At 35.0% G+C, this 20812-nt stretch overlaps 1 pseudogene; it reads right to left on the reverse strand.

The window, feature by feature from the left end:
• Positions 1-5094: 5094 nt before the first annotated feature.
• On the reverse strand, positions 5095-6262 carry LOC114508943 (annotated as a pseudogene).
• Positions 6263-20812: the final 14550 nt, after the last annotated feature.

Genomic DNA, 20812 nt, shown 5'->3' on the forward strand with positions numbered 1-20812 from the left:
GAGAAATATAACTTCCTATTATAATTTTGTTTCAGTGGGAAAATAAGGTGTGGGTATGATTAGTACAAATTACAATTCCTTTTCCAGGAATTTAATCTGCAATAAATTTGAAGACTATCTTTAGAGGATAATATGTTAATAAGATGCTATTAAGAAGAATGGAAAACCTTAACTCAGTATAAGACAAATTATTAGTAGTGCTTGTGTTAGTTCTTAGTTGAATGAGAGGAGAAATTTCTTTTTCTTTTTTTTTTTTAAAGGAGAGGTTTCAAAGACTCATGTAGTGTATCCAGTACCTTTTGAAATGAAATAACTCCATAATATTTTGAGAAGTTAAGAAATTCATATACTTATTTGTTTATCCATTTGTTTTCCCATCAGTCACTGAGCCTTTACTACCAATATAATGCTGGCCACACATGAAGGTCTTTGAGCTTTTTAGATTCTATTTATGGAGAAAAAAGAACTGGAGATCAATAAAAAAAACTATTAATCAAGAACAAGTTGACAAAGAAAGTGGTTTACTTATGTCCCACAGACACCCATTTCCTAAATTTTGGATGAATAATAAGTAAATATTTATTCTCCCTAACATATATACTCACCTTCTTCATTCATATCCTCCTCCCAATCAATGTCTTTTAAAATGTCTATGTTTTAATTTTACCAACTAAAATATGATTGACCCAAGTAGATTTCTGGCTGAATTGGGATCCCCCCTCTTTCATAATCTATATATTACCTTCTATACATATTATGTGATTCTATAAATACTTTTAAAGAATATAACTGAGATACTTAGTGAGAGGGAAAAGCCATGCCTATGTCTCCAGTAAGAGCTATATTTCAATTAACCCCAAGGATAATTTTTAAAATGTCATTTTAAAAGGACTAATAGAATAGAAGCTAAGGGAGGAAAGAGAGATTATATACACTTCAAGGAGAGTTATATATTGAATTACTCATACATTAAAAGAATAAAATGAATACTGTTCTTGTAAGACACAGATGGGAAGAAAAGATCAATGTTAAAAAAAATGGAACAAGCTGAGACATCCTCTGTCTGCCTCTGCTCAATTGACTTTAAACCAGTATAAGTCAGAGTAATTGGAAGAAGCTAAGCAGCTAAACCCATTCTTAGTTGGCTGGAAGTGCATACAATATTGTCAGAGAACCACATAAACAGCTGAGGAAGCACATCCACTGTGTTGGAAGAATCAGAATTGTCTGTGAACAATAAATCGCTAAGCAGAGTCAAGGCAGCACAAAGTGAACAGAAGGATGCAGTGTGTCATTTACACTGAAACACCAATACTGGGAGTGTGTGGGGGGAGAGAGAGAGAGAGAGAAAGAGAGAAAGAGAGGGATTAAACTGACACAGCACATGATTATAAATAAAACTGCGGCCAGGACATCCTAAGGACAACTTGGTTTATCATAAATTGAATGGATTAAAAATATGCTTTGGTTTAATATAGATTTAAGTGATAATTTCTATTTCCATAAGTGTACATATGGCATTGGCTAGAATTTTGTTTTTTAAATATTTTAAAGCAAGACTTCTACAAATGTTTTTAAATATTTTAAAGCAAGAATTCATACAAATTCTACTAATGTAGATGAGAAAGAACCTTCTAGAAGAAAATGAGTAGCGTCCTAAGCAACCCACTACTAGAAATTTTTTGAAAGCTTGTGCTTAATCTCTTAAATTCATGTGAAGCATTGAGGAAACTTAGTTTCTTATTAATAATGAGTAAAGTTACCATATGGTAGCTAGTAGCGTGTTTTCTGGGGAAAGCCCACACAAAGACTAAGAAGGTATAATCTTTCTTCTGCTTCTGATATTAACAAAAGATCTACTTTGATAAACTCAATTACTTCAACTTAAGTTCAGTTTCTTTATCAACAAAATGAGATAATAATCCATCTCTTCTCACACAAACTACATCATGTTTGAGTTGTAAAAACAGTTAGATGAGCTGAGTATTATTAAAGGCAGAATTTCAGTACACACTGTTTTTATGAATGTCTACAATTATTCCAAAGGCATATACACATAATATATTGTAAATAAAGTTAATATGTATAGTTACAAATCTTAATAAGCTTAAAAATTAATAAAATTTATTATAAGAAATTTTATGCTGCAAAATATTTGTCATATACATTTTCCAGGTCAGCTAAAACAAAACAAAAACTAATAAGAACAACAGCAAAAGTGGATCATATATTTCAGTGTTTATTTGCAATCAGACATGCTTAATTTGAATATTAATATAACCATTTGTGAGACATGTACCTTTATGCAAAATACTTAATCCTCTGGCCTTGATTTTCTCACTGGTAGAACAGAATTACAAACAATCTATACTGGGCCCCTTCTTTGCTCCCAGCACATGGTAAATGTTCAGTAAATGCAAACTTTTACTATAGTTGGGCAATATTAGATCACAGTAAAGGTAAGCAATGAAAGAACACATTTACTCCTGACTAAAATTGTATTTATTTATTTTTTATTATGATAAAAAATATGATCTGTAAAAACAGATCTCTGGATGTTTGCTGTATTGCAGAACTGAAGCTCTGTACCTTGAACAACAATCCCTATTCTCTGCCCTCGCCCCCACACTGAGCCCCCAACAACCAGCATTCTGCTTTCTGTTTCTAAAAGTTTCACTACTTTAGATATACAAGTGAAATCATGCAATATTTGTATTTTATCACTGGGTTATTTCACTTGGCATAATATCCTAAAAATTTGTCCACATTTTATCATATGATGAGATTTCCTTCCTTTTTAAGGCTGAACAATATTTCATTGTGTGTATATTCCACATTTGTTTCATTCATTCATTAGTCGACATTTAAGTTACTTCTGTTCCTTGGCAATTGTGACTAATGCTTCAATGAACATTGGTGTGCAAATATAACTGAGATACTGATTTCACTTCTGTTCGATGTATACACAGAAGTGGGATTGGAGGATCATGTGGTAGTTGTATTTTAATTTTTTGAGGAGTCTCCACACAGTTTTCTATAGTGGCTACATCACCATTATATTAATACAAGAGGTCCAATTTCTGTACCTCCTTACTAACATTTGTTACTTTTATTTGACTTTGTTTTGGGTTTTATTGTTATTTATTTATTTTTGACAGTGGTTATTCTAATAAGTGTGAAGTGATAACTAATGTGGATTATGTTTCCCTAATGATGAGTGGTGTCGAGTGTCATTTCATGTACTTATTGGCCATTTGCGTACCTTCTCTGGAAAATGTCTGCTGATCCTTTGCCCATTATTTTTGTTTCTTTGTTTGTTTTATGTTTGTTTGGTTGTTGTTAAGTGTATGAGTTTTTTATATATTCTAGATACTAACCCCTGTCATGAATCTGTCAATTAACATTTGCTAAGTGGAGCACAGGGCACCAGATGGTGAGCCCTTGTTCCACAACAGACTACAAGAGGAACTGAAATAAAGGAGTTTATTAGTGGAGGAAATACCTGGCAGGCCTTTCAGAATTATTCATTCTGTAAGGCCATGTGGGGTGGTCAAGGCACAGCACTGGTCAGAGAGATCTGGGACCTGGGGCACACACCTTCATTAGCATCCATAACTGGAGTGCTTTGGAGTTCCTGAAGGAAGGAAGAATTGCTCAGATTAAACAAAAAGAGGAGGGTGTTGGCAAGTTTAATGTGGGTTCATTGAAGAGACCCACAAGGAGAAGGTGCTAGGAGGCAGAGAAACTTTATCACAAGGGCTATTAGGGAAGTCTTATCAGGAACTTAATTGTGACTGTGCAGGTAGCTATCTAGGGTGTGCACTTGAACGAGGTGGTCTAGTGTCAGTTTAAGGTCTGTGCAAGTCATTTGCTCAGACGAAATGGAGGACGAGGAAGCAATACCATGGAGTAACTGTCAACAACCCCTCATCAAATATATGATTTACAAATACTTCCTCCTATTCCTACATTGCCTTCTCACTCTGTTGAATGTTTTCTATACTGTGAAAAAGTTTTAATATTTGCTTTTATTGTCCATGCTTTTGGTGTGATATATAAGAAATTACTGACCCATCCAATCTCATGAAGCTTTTCTCCAATGTTTTCTCCTAGGAGTATTGTAGCTTCAGGTCTTATGTTTAGGTCTTTATTTTAAGTTAAATTGTGTATATGCTGAGTCCATCTTCATTCTTTTACATTTTCTTTTCTTATTTAGTTTTCTTCATACCCTTATTGAAGAAAATTTGACCATATTTACAAAAATTTATTTCTGATCTCTCTATTCAGTTTCATTGTTCTGTATCTGTCTTTATGCCAATACCATGCCGTGTTGGTTGCTGTAACTTAAATCACGAAGTGTAAAGCTTCCAGCTTGGGTTTTCTTCCTCTAGCTTGTTTTTTAACCATTTGAGTCCTTTGATATTCTGTATACATTACAGAATTTTTTTTCCATTTCTTAGAAAAATGCCACAGGATTTTGTAAGTGATTGCATTGATTCTGTTGATTGCTTTGGTTATATGACCATTTTAGCAATATTAAATCTTTCAATACATTAACCTTAAAATTTTATTTATTATTAGTTTAAAACTTACTTTACAAATGCATTGATCGGCCCAGAAAGATTTAAATCAGTTACTTTGTGGGGAAAAAATTGCATATATTATATGTGTGTGTGTGTATGTGTATGTATACACATGTGTATACACACACACACACACACACACACATATAGTATGGCACTTGGATGGTTGTCTGCATTACTTATCTGTAGATGTGGTTACATTATTTAGCAATGTACACTATGCCAATACATATAGTACACAAAATAATATCCTTTATAATAGTTATGAACAAAGCATGCAATATTCTGTTTATATACTGGGTCCAAGGATATGACTAATGGGAGAAATATATTTCTGACTAGGCACGTTGGGTAAAGGAACCAGAAGTTATATGACACACAGTGAACATACATCTAATTTGAAGGGCAACCATAGCGTGTGCAACTTTGGCTGTGGTGTCTTTGAGAAGGTGAAACTATTTCACACTAACCAGTTTAGTACTACACAAGATAAGGACCATCTAGCATTAGGATATAGCTGCAGGATTTTATGAACCATTCTTAGGTCTAACTTTGGGAAATTAATGTCTCTCCTTGGCTGCCTTATTACTGCTTTAGTCACAGACCAGACAAAAAGGACAGTATGTTCAATCTCCAGCTAAAATCCAGTTGCAGCCTAGACAGTGAAGTGGTATGACATTAGAAGTCTTTAAAACTGCAGCTCTTTTTAAACTCCCAAAGTGTCTGCACTTTTCTTCAAATGGGGCCTCTTCCTCAGGTATCAGAGTCACCTTCACAACATCTTACATTCCCCTCTGACCTAAGATGCAAGGAACGATAAGGAAGACATCTTTTTATTATTATTAGTATTGTTCCATAAAGATCCTTAATCATGGTGGACATTGGATGCATGCACTTAAGTTTCTTTGTTATACTTTCTGCCTGCCACAGATTGTCCAGTGGCCCAGGATGTGCAGCCTTTCAGTGTGATCACCACGTAAGCACTGTTAACCACCTGTCTGGGAACCCCTTTCCACTGCTCCTCATCTAAATCAGGCAGCTTCTCCAGGGAGACACCAGCAGCATTCACTCTAGCCCACACAGGCACACTAGAGTCTCCGTGATCCCAAGGACTCATCCATGACAGATATAATGGGCGAACTCTCAGCCCCTTTCTCTTATTAGGTAACAGATCTGGACTGAATTCGGATTGCAACCACTTCCAATAACATGGCTTCTGGGAAAGCTGCTTATCTTCCAAGCCACTTAGGTCAAGATACAGTGGGTTGGAAATAATAAGCAATTTGCAGCTGGGGCTGCATTCTACATTAAGAATGATGGGTTTAAAGATGATTACTTAATACTGGACCAAATTACCTTAAGATCACTTTCTCCCTCATGTTGACATGCCCCAGCTGTGATAATAACCAGCTTGGAGTTTGGAGTCACATTATAGTCTTTGGCAGAGAAAATTTTTGGTGTTCTGAAGAAACTGCTGCCGTGTTGAAAATCCATTATCTCTACGTTTGATTTGTCCTCCTCGACGGCACCGAGAGCAAGTTCATCTGCTAAGTCCTTCAATAAGATGCTGGCGGCACAGGCCATGCCAACAGTACCAACCCCATAATTGTAATCTTATTCTACAGGTGATATTCTTCTTTAAGGAGATTTACAATCAGTTGATTCATGACAGTTGCCATACTTTCCTTAGAACCAAAAGGGATCTGGAGTGCACCACGGATGATTAGGTGTTGGTGGTGAGAGGTTTTGGATCCACAGTTTGCAGCAGGTGCTCCTGAAGCTGCACAAATTTTAAATTAAGTTTAGAGAATTTCCTCGCCTTCTTAGTATCATCTCAAACTAACATTATCGCTTTACTAAACAAGTATAGTTGCATGATGTCACATGATTCTCTTTCTCCTGAGTATTCTTTCTGACAGATCTGTGCTTTTCTTAACTCAGCAGATATTCACAATTCTCTTCTCCCTGCTGTTATAGCCAAGATGCCATTACAAAGGCTGGAAAGACTGGTTTCTCATTTTCCTAGCTTCCATTGCAGCAAGAACTCTGGTGAGTTAATCATTCCTAATCAATAAGGTACAAAAAGGTAAATTTTAGGAAACTTTTGCTCTGTAAAATACCCACCACAAGAATTTCCTTGACCTTCCTTCCAACTTTGAAATGTTTCTATATGAAAATGTGATTCTTGGAGTTCTGCAGACTTTTTGCAAAGAACTCATACAGGACCTCTGATATTATTGCATTGCTAAATTAACCAGACCTATAGTCATACAACTCCAGACTTCCTGCCATGTGGACCTTGCTGGTACATCTGTTTGCTTTAAGTCCACAACATTGACAAAAATATCATTCTAAATGATATAGGTCTACTACCTGATTGTTAGCATAAGATAGTACTTAAAAATGAGGTCTTTTTGATCTTGAGCTAATTTCCTTATCTTGTTGTACCTCACTTTTCTCATTCATAAAATATGGACAGTAATATTTATCTTATAAGTCTAAGTATTCAGTGAAACAAAACACATGAAGCCATTTTACTGGAGTGCATGAAGAGCTGAACACACGTGAGCTGAATTGGTGTCACCCTTATTATTCATGTTGTCTATACTCACTACCTTTCTACTTAAGATAATTTTCTATTCTTGCCATCTCCCATTCGTCCTCACCAATTCCATCTCAAATCCACATTAATTAGTCTTTCATGCTCACGACTCCATGCTAAGATCACCAGTGACCTTCACATTACTAAATCTAATGGTGAATTCTTGTTCTCACTTTATTGTCATATCAGTAGTGTTAGACAGCAAATCACCCCCTCTTTTCCAGAATGCTTTCTTCATTAGGTTTCCAGATCACTAAAGTTTTTCATTTTTTCTTTTACCTCTTTAGCTATTTCAAATGTTTCTTTGGCTTCTTCCTGTTAATTTCCTCCCTCATCACTCCTCCCTCAAAAAACAAAACAAAACAAACAAAAAACTTGTTTGTATTATATTCTTTCTCATTTGTAAGTGGAGCTTCCATTGTCTAGATGTCTGGGTAAACATATCTAGAATCAGCATAAGCTCAAAAACTTTTCTCAAATTCTATGCTCCATCTACCAGCATATCTAATTGATTGTCTTCATTTTCCACTAGCTACAAAATCAACACTCTAATCCAATCAATCATCATCTCATGCCTAATTATCAGAGTAGCTCCCTCTGTTTTTCCTCTGCTATAGTCTATTCTCAAAAGAGTGACCAAAATGATTTTATTAACATGTTTGACAATTATGTCACTCTTGTGCTCAAAATATTTTAATTCTACTGCCAATCAGAATTAAAGCTAAAGTTTTCATAGTCTCATATATATATGTGTGTGTGTGTGTGTGTGTATAAGAGTGTCTCACTCTTATATTACCATTCACTCCCTTAGCACTCCATTCTAGTCGATGATCTTTCATTATATCAGGCATGCTTCTCTTTTAGGCCCTTTCTCTAGAAAGCTCCAAAGCTGACTCAACCAATTCTCTAAGTCTTTACTCAAATGATACCCTTTGAGTGAAACTTTCCCAGTCTAAAACCATCTCCCTTCCCCAAATAGTCATATTTCTATGCCATGCTGTGGATTTTTTTCTCCTGAGTTCTCATCAACATTTCATATAATAGGTATTTTCTTCACTATTTTCTGCATTCACTGTTAGACATAAGTTCCAGAGACAGGTCTTTTCATTTTGTTCACTGTTGTATCCTCAACAAATGAAATATTGATTTTACATAGTACACACTCAACACAAAAATATTTGTTGGATGAATGTGGTGTGGCAATGAGAGGACTATTTTAATCCTCTTGTTTCTGGAAATCTGGAATGAAATCCCACTCCCTGCCTCACACAGCTGCAACACTTCCAGTCAGTACCATTAAGTGTACTTATGGATACAGGAAGTCAAAGGAATTAATGTTGATTTATTTCACATTCAAGATCATGAAATTACAATTTAAATATAGCAGGTTTTAAACTTTATTACTCAAGATTTTAAGGATAAAAACTGGGAGTTGAATGAAACAGACTGTGCATGTTAGGTTTGTATTCAGAATTAATAGGTTCATTTGATCAATGTAATTATTAGAAGTTATCATCTATAGAAGTTGCTCAATAATATATGGTAACTAAGCAATCACAACAAAGCGTGCATAACTGAATGATGTAAGAAAATTATTAGCTCTCAATTGGCCAGTTCCACTCTGTGGGACATCTGAGGTACAATGCTTATTTTCATGGGGTTAAGGGTAAGTGGAAAATCATCCCCCATTTGGTCCTGGTGAAAGAGTGGGGGTGGGATGGGGAGGCTTCCTTTGGTGTAGTAGGCTACCTGGCCTTTTGTTCAGAGAGAGCAGACTTTTCTTGGAGCTTATTTTTGCCTGTGCCTTTTGGCGGTTCTGGGTTGGCAACTTCTGCAACACTCTCTGCAGGATACATGGGAGGCAATGAGGAAAGCCAGGGGTTCACTGCCCTGTCATTCCTCCAGTTCTGAGGTTCCTAGACAGTTTCTCACTGTCCTTCTGCTCTTGTTGTGTTGTATACACGGGTTTTTAGTTTTAGTAAAAGGGAGGGATGAGGCTACTCCATCTTGGCTGGAACCTAAACTCCTTTGTGTTGTGTTGTGTTTTTTTTGTTTTGTTTTGTTTTGTTTTTTAGTATTTTAGTCTAAGGGAAATCAATTCATTACAGAATAGAATTTCAATTAAATATAAAACATTTATTTTTATAATGTTATTTCACTATGAAATATCTTTAGCATTAAGATAAATCAGATCTGTGATTATATGCTCATTTATATAATATTTTTAAAGTTGTCATAGATTTCATAATACTCCGAAGAAATTGAACAATAAAAAGTGTGAAAAAAGAAAAGAAATACAAGTTATAGTTGAAATAAAAATAATTTTTATTAAAATAAAAAAGAAATCTTCATTTCTCCTGGTAACTGGATGTCAACTTCCAACTTACTTCCTCAGAAGTCTAAGAAATTGAAGTAATTCATATTTACATTCATTATAAATGAATACAAAGGGCTTATTTCAAAGTTTTGTTAAATACATTCTAATGTTTAACATTTATTTTGTTTGTATTATCTCTTTTGTCAATTTTATAAAATCAAAATTTTATCACTAGTCCTTTAAAGCTGATTTACTTTTTTAGGATAAGAGGTATGTGAAAAGTAAAAGATGGGAAAAATTTTTAGATTAGGAATTTTTGTTTTCCTCCAAAGTTCTTTTCAAAGGAGGAATTGAAATTTAATGTTATAACTTTACATCCTCATTTATTATGAAATAAAAGTAAATGTTCACTAAGGACAGGAAACTTTTGAACATGCTTTTTCAGAGGAAGGATACAAAAAACTTTGAAGCTATGTTATTTATAAATAAATTAGAATTATAATTCACCTAATCCCATGAATAGTTAGTTTTTGCAATAAAGAATTAGCAACAGTTCCAGTTTATGTGCTACCTATGATTAAATTTAAATGTTTGAAAGGTTTATATACAGATGAATATGAAAAACATATTTAAAAACTCAGTAAGTCATGATAACATTCAATAAAATCAAGGAGTGGATTCAGGGACTAAATTATTAAAAATCAGATGTGATAGTAAGAAAATTCACCAAATTACTAAGATTTGAAAACATAATTGAGAGCAGAAATGTAATATTTAAACAAATTATTGAATTTATTGAATGGAGCAAGTATTTTTGTGTTAATGCCCCAAAATAGAGAAATAACAAATGAACTCCTTGACCCATACATTTACATGATTTTGTATTAACACATTTGCAGTGTCCAGAATATTAATGTGCTAGAAATCAGCAGTATTTTAAAATATAAATATAGAGCTTGTTTCAAGTTTGAAAATATTTTTGTATTATTTAGTAAACACTTACTTTAGATTTTCTAAGGTAATTCTTATTTCAAATACTTTGTTCAATGTTGTTCAGGCCATGTGTTATTTATTTTAGTGCAGAAAAAATTATCTTTAGCTCTTTCTTTCCTTTTATCCTTCTCTTCACAAAATCTTTGGGTGGCATTAAGAAAACATAATTACTTTCTGGCAACATCTACCAGACACCAAAATTCTCTCCTAAAATATTACATTTTATCCATGAGTGCAAACAAAACTTGTAATTTCTCAGAACCGAAACCATTGCAATGTGGACTTTTCTATGTTATATATTTAAGTATAAAATATTATTTACTATCATGATTATTCATCTTAAATGTTATTTCTTTATTCTTTATGTCACAGATAATTGTTTCTTAGTGGATTATGAAATCAATTTAGTGTGTCCTGCACAGCATTTGTAAAGAAGTAAATAATACATACAAAAGTAGAATAGAATAGAAGAGAAAATAATGTACCAGAGTTCAAAGTGCCTATTAAGGAATTATAATTTCACAAAAATTTAGTTTATAAATTTACAGAATTTTGATTTAACTCTATTATTTACTGTGCTTTCACTCTCCCAGAAGACCAATGTTAGCTACCTTTATTTTTTTTATGTATAGTTTATATAAAAGGAGGAGGAGAAAGAGGAGGAAGAGGAAAGGGGAGGGGGAGGAGTACCTAGAAACAATGACATTCTATTCACGTTTGAGTTTCTGAACAAAGATTTATATCTGTCATATAAGACAATTCAACTCAAACTGTAAAATCCATGGGTAAATGGAATATGCATCATATAGGTTGATTTCAGTTACTTGAATGAGAGACAACTGATTTGTAGAACAATTGCAAAGAAATGAATGTAGATACTCAAGTCACTGAAAAGGGGTAAATGCGGATACTCAAATCATTGCTGATTGGAGGTTTACTGATGGAGTGAGGAGTCCGAGTTTGAAATACGCAGAATAAATAAAAGCATTAAAGTCCTGGGTACAACCCAAAGTATAGCTCACACACAGTGGCAGGCAGTGCACATAGCTATTAAGTGTGATAGAAATGATAATGTACCAAAAATGAGCCCTTAGAATTGTAAGAATGCTTTGGTGTTGGTTACAAAATACTGCTCAATGATACAGAGGCAGAGACTAATTGAGTGCCCGAGAGCTGTGGTTTCTGGGGCCATTTGCTGTCCCTGGAGTCACATTTCAGTGAATGCATCTCACTAGTTGAATGCCTTACAACAGATCTGAGGGCACACTGATTGCCTAAGAACCACTTTTCAGATAGATAATGGAAAGAGGTGTGTGTTACCTACAAGATTAAAGACTTTGGTTGTATGGGTTTGGGACCTGGTAACTTTTGATTGCAGAATGTGGAAGAAACCCATTTAGGATAGGGGAACAGGCGTGGAAGTGTTGTTCTTGCCAGCTATGGCTGAGTAAAGCTGATCCCAGTGGGGAAAAGCCCTGGCTGACAATTTGCAGGAAAGCCAAGGATGAAACCCTGATGCAGTCCCTTTTGATGCCTCTTCTTCCAAGTTCCTCCAACCTCTAACACTCATGCAAACACAAATCCTGGTTATTTGTAATACCTACTTCTTTTCAAGTGTGTTTATTCATTGGAGAATATTTTTTTCCAGTTTATTCCTGGAAAAAATTCCTGGTGACTCTACTGGCTCCTGAATAATTTCCGAATACTGTGGCAGCAGTCTCCATATAAAGGCTTTTTCCCCTCGGCCTTCCATTGTTTCAGGGAGCCTTTCCAAGCATTTCTGTGAGTGAAACTGCCTGTCTTTAAACCTCTTCGTCTGGAAGCCTTTTGCTTCATGAGTAATTATTGCTCTTTGAGGGTCCCAATGTCCACACCATCTGTGCTCAGGACCAGACCTCAGTCTGCTTTTGCTGCATGCTCCCCTTTCAGGGAGCCTTGCCTTTGCTCTGACAGGGACTCCAAGTCTTTCCTTTATCACAAAAAGGTAGGGCTGATAAAATATAATTATTTTGGCATAAATGATGCAGTAACATTGCAACCTGTGAAAAGCCGAGACTGTCCAGTGGCCACCATTTAAATTATTTGATTTCATTAATATATAACAATTTGTCACACCAGCAGGAGAGATCATATTTCTTTAAATTCCAAAAGTCTTAATTAGAGAGAAATATTCATCCACTCCAAAGGCTGCAATTAATGCTGCAATGGCACTCTGCCTTGTCAACTTTAGAGTGTAGGGAACATTTCCAGAAATACGGCAGACTTCCTGGCTGTGTCTCTTGTTTATGAAATACTTTCATACATTGACATTTAGAAATTTCTATTTACCTGATCTCAGATGGTCATATATTACATTAAAGAAAATTAGAAACGATTATAACTTTTCCCAAGTCAGGGAAAATTCAATATCTAGTGCATTGTGATTTTTCCAGTGCAGCATTAAAAAATACATTTCTAAATTCCAATTGCCTCTCTAACTCTACCACTGGTGATGATAATGGGCTTTGTGATTTTCTAGCAGCAACCTTGATTGTATTCAATTCAGCCATTTGCCCCTACATTCCTATGTTCCGTAACAAAAATATGGGCAGTGTGAATTGCTAGAAGCTGTACTCATGTAGGATTTACTTTTCCTTAGATAGATTATTTTGACATTCTCATTGAGAAAAAAATGCATCAATAAGTTATAAAAGGCAAGAAGGTAAAAACATATGTAAAATCCTTGAAATGGGCTACGGATGTTAGGATTTTTGAGGATGAATTCCAATACAATGATCAATGGTGATGAAGCAGTGCATTGCTAAATTTGTTGGGTTTTAGTCAAACACATTATATAATATGGTGGAATTTAAATGTTAAGACTTGTTTTAACATTCTACTGTTCAGCTTTATCAAAGCGAGGAACAAGGGGAGAGATGCACAACAACAAAAGAACTGGAGTACGATAAAACTGTCATCAGCTAGATGTTTCACCTGTCAGCCCTCCATGAAAATGACAGCAGTTTTAGTACGGTAATTATTTGGGCAAGATATGGCCCTATTTCAAAAATTCATTTCATATGTAGTCATATACCTTTTGTGGATAGAAACAGTGGTTGGTGTGGCACTGTCTCAGTAACATATCTTTGAATCCTTTTGTTTGTGGTTTGTAGCAAAAGCTTGTCATTTCTGCACAGTACTGAGACAAGCAAAGCCTTTCCATTTTTCATTACTGAAGGAAGTACAGTAGTATTATGACACTGGTTTAAAAATCTTATTTGTGAGAATAAATCAAACTTTTTTTGCCTTACTGATCTTGCAACATTATTCTTTTCACACCTTGAATATGCTTTTGCCATCATTTCCCATACTAGTTTATTTAAGGTAGCTCTGGGAATACTTATTTATTTGTTCAATATATATATAAGCGAACAGCTTACTATGCATCAGGCACTTTTCTTCATACTAAGTTGAATATAAATATATAAAAAATCTGTTAGGTGGCTTCATTAATGCTGATTAGAAATTATGCTTTATGCTTGTGGTTAAGAGTGAAGCAAGAGAAAGCCACTTCCTGAGAAACATTTTCATTTTAGTACATAAGAGAACCTTTGGAAAATTTAATTTGTGTCTGATAAATAATAGCCATAGGAAGAAAACCCCACAAAATTTAGCAAATGGTTCTAGCAACATATTGCATTGCCAGAACTCATCATCCTAACATTCTTTACAAATATTTCCAGTGTTTTACTGAGATTTCAAACTGTCTTTCTGAGTTTCACTTTGGTTCACTTCTGGATACCGGTGCTCTAAACCTGCACAGCAAGGTATGAAGTCAGTCGGTCAAAGCCGCACAGCTCTGAGGTAGACCATTCTTAGGGTTCTGTAATATTCCATTGTTATTGCAAGGACATATGAGATATTATGTAATACAATCTTTTCATTGTTAGAATTAAATTATATGAATTTCTCATTCTTTATTTAAAGACCATAACAAAGAAATTAGTATTTTCACCTTCCTCTATGTCATAAAATATAATTAGTTTATTTATATTGGAATAATAGTCTCAAGTTTTTTAAAAGTCAGAGTTTCAGTTTTACTGTTATTATTTTACTTTAATTTAGTTTTATTCATGCTAATAATATTATCTGCTTTTCTGTTACATTTACTCCAATTGCGTATTGCATTATTACTTCAAGTAAGATATGGATAAGACAGATTTAAAAAAAATAAAGCAGGATTAAACAATTTAAACACGAATAGATTAGGACTAGCATTCAAACAGCAAGTGACAAGCCATGGGTCATGCAAATGGTCGACTTTGGAACACAGTTAGGACTTTTAGCCTTTACTTCTTGCCTTTTTTGTATAGTTTGCCTTGATTGCGAGTTTTAAATGTCAGGGTTTGCATCTATGTAGTTTTCTTTTTTGATATGGCCATGAACATTTATCTTAATTTATTGTAATTGTTTATTAAGTTATATGCCTTTTCCAATATGTTGTATGACTCCTGAAGTTAGTATTTCTGTAGTGAGTAGTGAGTATGGTAGTGTAGTATATCCTTTGTATTTAGCATGGTGCATGGTGGAGAGTAAGCCTTAAAAATAATGTGTAGAAAGAACAAACTTATGCTTTAAAAATGAGAATTATTTTCTTATGGATATTGAGGATCATTATGTCAAGAATTATTATTATTTTTCACCAAATTAGATATATGTATTTTTTTCCTGAAATTTCAAGTCCATTGAAGACTAGGTTAAAGCATTTTCCTATAGGGAAAGAGTGGATTTTTTTAAAAAAAGTGAATACACAAAGTATTGTTAAATGTGCTTTACACATATAAATTCATTTGGTTAATTTATTTGGAAAATGTATTCCATATATTAGTTATCCTTCAGATCATGCCTGTTAAATTTAAAATTATTTGAATAATTGCACACTTGAATAAAATAATTTGATATTAATTTAGATAATTATCACAAAATTATAATTGCATGTACTCTGGAATATTTTTCTAGGAAAAACTGACAAAATATAACAGGCACAAAATGAGACTAGAATAAAAATGAGATAACTTTATGTTTACAAAGTCTTTTTCAGTTTATTAATCACATTCCCACACATTTTCTCATGTTATCTTTAAAAAAACACTATGGCAGTCAGTCTGTTGTCCGTATCTATGAGCCTGTTTTTATTCTGTTTGTTAGTTTATTATATTCATTAGATTCCACACACTAAGTGAGATTATATGCTATTTGTCTTTGACTGACTCATTTCACTTATCATAATACTCTATAGATCCATCCATGCTGTCGCAAAAGGTAAGATTTCCTTCTTTTTTTAAGACCATGTAATATGCCGTTGTGAAAAGATAACTTAGCTTTTTGATCCATTTATCTACTGATGGGCACTTGACTGCTTCCAAATCTTGGCTACTGTAAAGAGCACTGCAATGAATACAGAGGTTCACATATTCTTTAAAATTAGTGTTTTGGGTTTCTTTGGATATATTTACAGCAGGGGAACTGCTGTGTCTTAAGGCATTTCCATTTTTACATTTTTGAGGAAACCCTGCACTGTTTTTCAGTGGCCACAACAATTTGCACTTCCACCAACAGTGCACAAGGGTTCCCTTTTCTCCACACTCCCTCACCAGCACTTGTTTGCTGATTTATTAACGATAACCATTCTGACCTCTGATTTATTCATGATAACCATTCTGACGGCTGAGAGGTGATATCTCATTTTGGTTGTAATTTGCACTTGTCTGATGATCAGTGATGTTAAGCATCTTTTCACATATCTATTGGTCATCTGTATGTACATCCTCTTTGGAGAAGTGTCTATTCAGGTCCTTTTTCCATTTTTTAAATTGGATTGTTGCTTTTTATGGGTGTTCAGTTGTATAAATTCTTTATAAATTTTGGAAATTAACCCATTATCAGATGTATCATTGGCAAATATGTTCTCCCATTCAGCGTGTTGTCTGTTCATTTTGTTGATGATGACTCATAGACACAGAAAAGAGACTAACAGCTGTCAGAAGGGCAGGGGGGTTGGGGATCTGGGTGAAAAGCTGAAGGGATGAAACAAAAAAACAGACACAGACAACAATATGGTGATTGCCGGAGAGAAAGTGGGACAGGGTAGGAGAAGGCAAAGGGAGGGTAAATGGTGGCTGTCCTAAGGAGACTTGACTTTGGGGCTGAGTACATAGTGCAGAAGGGTGGGTACTTCTTCCCCTTCCCGGGGTAGTGCTGGCTGAACTCACAGGGGAGTTTGGATTTGTCTTTCTGCAATGTAGCCATGTAGCCCAGCACTTGCTTGCCTGTGGGGCTCCCAGGCAGAAGTCTCCCCAGGAAACACAATACAAAAAATCAGCTCTATGCAGCTCTCTGGCTTGCCAGGTAGGATGGAGCTGAAAATCCCAGCCCCACGGAGCGCTCGGATTACCCTGTGTTGCTGTTCTCAGCAGGGTGAGGCTCTACCCACTCTCCAGGGCTCTTTACTCACTGGGATGGGCTGAAAGTCCCAGCCCTGTGCAGCCCCTCTGTGCCTCCAAACTCAGCAGCAGAAATGACTCAGTAGGTGGGGGCAGGGATGCAGATGGTGACCTGAGGCAGGGAGACGGTCCTCTTTTCCAAGCCACACAGTTAAGTGACTGTCTGGGTCTCTGTCTAAAGCCTCTCCTGAAAATAGTGCCTCCTAAGTCACTGCTGGGTGTACCCAGCAGACCGTGCTTCAAGACTGGAGTACAACAGCACAGCATTTTCAGCAGTTGGAGTCCATACCATCAACTCCCCAGGCTGGTGCTGTAACATATAGGAGTGTTCTACCCTGGGAGGGTGCACTCTGAGTGTCCCAGGTAGGATGAATCCCCAATTGAATCCCACTGCTAGGTGTTATACAGACTCCTCTTCTAGTCTCTGTTGTTGAGGGTTGAGGATCCCTGCATGGAATTAAGACCCCTTGTGCTTGGGAGAGAGAACTCTACAGCCACTACATCTCTCCAGCCTCTCATCTGCCCTGGCTTCCTTCCTCTGCATCTAAACCCTTCTTGCCAGTTTCTATGTAGCATCTTCTGTACTCCTTGCTTATAATATTTCATATTAGCTAGGTTTCAGTTGGTTGTTCAGGTTGATTGCTCTGTGATTTGTTTGTGAATTCAGATTGGGGCCCAGAGCAAGTGGATACAGATTACTTATACTTTGCAGCCATCTTGGAATTCTCCAAGATTTGTATTTTCCAAGATTTCCAAAAGGAGATTGTGATACAAGTCAAAGTTAAGAGCTAATGCCTAGGTAACCTTTGAATTACTTTAAGTAGTTAAATAACATATGCAAATTAGATTGTAGACAGATCCTTCTGATAGGTGGGTAGAATAAGAATTAGAAAGGTGCAAGAAAATTTGAATCTTGAGAGACCAAACTGAAAAGTCTCAAAAACTTGCTGTTTCCAACCTCCAAGAACAACTGCTAGGGAACCTCAAGTATGCTCACTAGGACCTTGTGCCTTGCCACAGGGAACTGCTCCTTAGAGCTGCTATTATCACACATACAACCATCTCAGAAGTCTGGCAACACCCCATGAGGATGAATTAACATGAGAGATGCCATGTTATAAACAGGCATAAGCATTTGCAAACACAGCAGCAGGTCTGCATGTCGGCACTTATCTTGGTGATTAGAAGAATTATTTTTATCTTCCCTTTTTGGCTGTCTCTTTTTACAGTGATAGCTTACCTTGTTGCAATGGAAAAAAAAAAACAAGATTTCACACCCTACTTTCTAGGGGCTATTTCTGTAACCCCTACCCCCACTCTAAGGGGGCACATAGCTCTGTTTATGTTAATTCTTTATTATGGCTTGAAGGAGCCTAGGAGAGCATTCTGACTTGGTTATGTCAGCCTCATCAGTCACTCATGAGTTCCAACTTGCTTAGCTGATAGACTGACTATACTAAGGTACCAGTATTCACTTCTACAGCTAGAATGCAAAATTAGCTAGTGCTGCTGCATTGTCTACGTCATTATCATCTCTCGAGTAATTTCTGTTATTCATACTAATTTGATACTGTATCCTACATTAAAAAAATGAACACAAATAAAAAGGCAATTCTTTTTCCTTATTTCATGAATGAAAACCATTTTAAAGATAAAAAAACATTTATAGTCTATGAATAAATTGTGTTATACTGCTTACTCTCAGGATATGAAAATTCTAATAATCTCATAGACAGATTATTTTGACTAAAATAGTATCACATAAATTGGATACATACTTGAATTGAGTTGAAGTTAATTGACAATATATATTTGTCTCATTTATATATTTTATAATTACATATCCTTTTAAAAACATTTTATATCTCTAAATCTTACTGTAAACATTTTATATCATAGTCGTCATTTAAAAATATACTTGTATATAGTGGTGTATATATTTTATATGGTTTTTGTGTATATTTTTTTCAATTTATGGGAATATAAAGTTATCATAAACAGGTAGAAAGTCAACTTTGACCACTGTTACCTCTATACTCTTTAAAACCCCACCTAAAAGTTGAGTAACATGATGTAAACCAGGAAGTAGGTAGGTTTGTATTTATTTGTCATTTTATTAAGGGTTGGGTTTCTAAATGAGAGTGTGGGCTATTACTTTAATGAAATTATTTGTGCCTTGAGGTAAATACTGTTTTTGCAATAAAATGCTTGCTTGAGGCATAACATCTACTAACAAATTTGGCTCATGCTAAATTGTCCTTGATATTTGGTCCTGTATAAAACGTCCACATTTAGAAAATGTCCCTGGGTTCAAACAGCCCATAAAGTGCATTCATACTTTTGGTTTACAAGCTTAATACATAAAAAATACTATAATATTTTATTGGTCCAATAATTGTATTGTGGCTATACTGCCGGTAATAATACTTGTTGTCTTGGTAGCCTTGCTGGAATGGCACACAGAGTGAGGTAGGTGGGTTGGCATAAACAAAATATCCCCAGGGGTGTACTGGGTATCACCAAATGCCTGCTAATTCTCTGAAGCCTCTATAAGCTCTTTCCCCATTGTATTCACTGCCACCATGGCACACAGGTATCTTCCAACATATATGTTGTGTTTATTACTTCCCAAATTTTCTTTATAGTTTTACCACATATATATCTATTCCTAAACAACTTATTGCTCAGTTACATGTTTTTGAACTTTATATAATCCAATTATGTTGTATATATTATCCTATAACTTGCTTTAAAAATAATTTTGGTTGCATGATTTGGTCATATTAATGTGTGTGATCATAATTCCATAACATTCACTGGATTTAATGTGCTATAATTTTTATTTATTCATTTAATTTTGATGGACTTTTGGATTATTTTTTTTCCTATTGTACAAATTTCTGTACATTATTTCTGGTACACATATATGAGTGGAGTTGCCAATTCATACAGTGAATGTTTTACCTCATTAATTGTAATATTGTTTAAAAAAAAGGTTATATGCATTTACACTTCTGCTAGCTGAGTACGAGAACTTATTTATGAAATTTCTCTATTCTACATTCTTATTAAAATAGGGTATGCATTTTTTTTTTGCCAGTTTGGGGCCATAATTATATCTGGTTGTGGTTTTAATTTGTATTCTCTTGTTCACAAATGAGGTGGATCATATTGTCATACATTTCAAGGCCTTCTATTTTTAGCTACATCAAGACTTGTTTCTTTGTTATTTGTTTTTAACCTACTCATTGTAGAAGTTCTTATCTATTCTGTACAAAATTTCTTTGCATATGTCTTGCAAAATTATCATAGGTTGTGGCTTTTATGTTTAGTCTCCACTTTTAGCATCTTTTGATTGATATAATTCTCAATTTACCATATTAGTTTTTATCATTATTTTTCTTTGTGGCTTGTACTTTTGTGTCTTAGAAGTCTTTTTTAAAAATTCTGTGGTAATCCACTATACTGTCTTTGGAAATTAAAATTTGAAGATGGTATGAGGTAGGCATCATCTAAATTTGACTGCTTTCTGGCCTAGTGTGTGTTCAAACTCCCTGAAGAGAATACTCCTTCCCCAATATTGGGCAAGATCCTATTTTTTTTAAATCTTCACTCTGGATATGTTTATTGATTTTAGAGAGAGAAGAAGGAAGAGAGAGAGCAAGAAAGAGAGAGGGAGAGACATTGACGTGAGAGAGAAGCATCAATTGGTTGCCTCCCGTACATGCCCCAACTTGGGGTCAAACCCACAACCTTTTGGTGTATGGAATGGCACTCCAGCCAACTGAGCCACCCATCCAGGGCTACAGTGTCCTATTTTTAATTCATTTTTTCA

The sequence above is a fragment of the Phyllostomus discolor genome, chromosome 11 (genome assembly GCF_004126475.2).
Source record: "Phyllostomus discolor isolate MPI-MPIP mPhyDis1 chromosome 11, mPhyDis1.pri.v3, whole genome shotgun sequence".
Lineage (NCBI taxonomy): Eukaryota > Metazoa > Chordata > Mammalia > Chiroptera > Phyllostomidae > Phyllostomus > Phyllostomus discolor.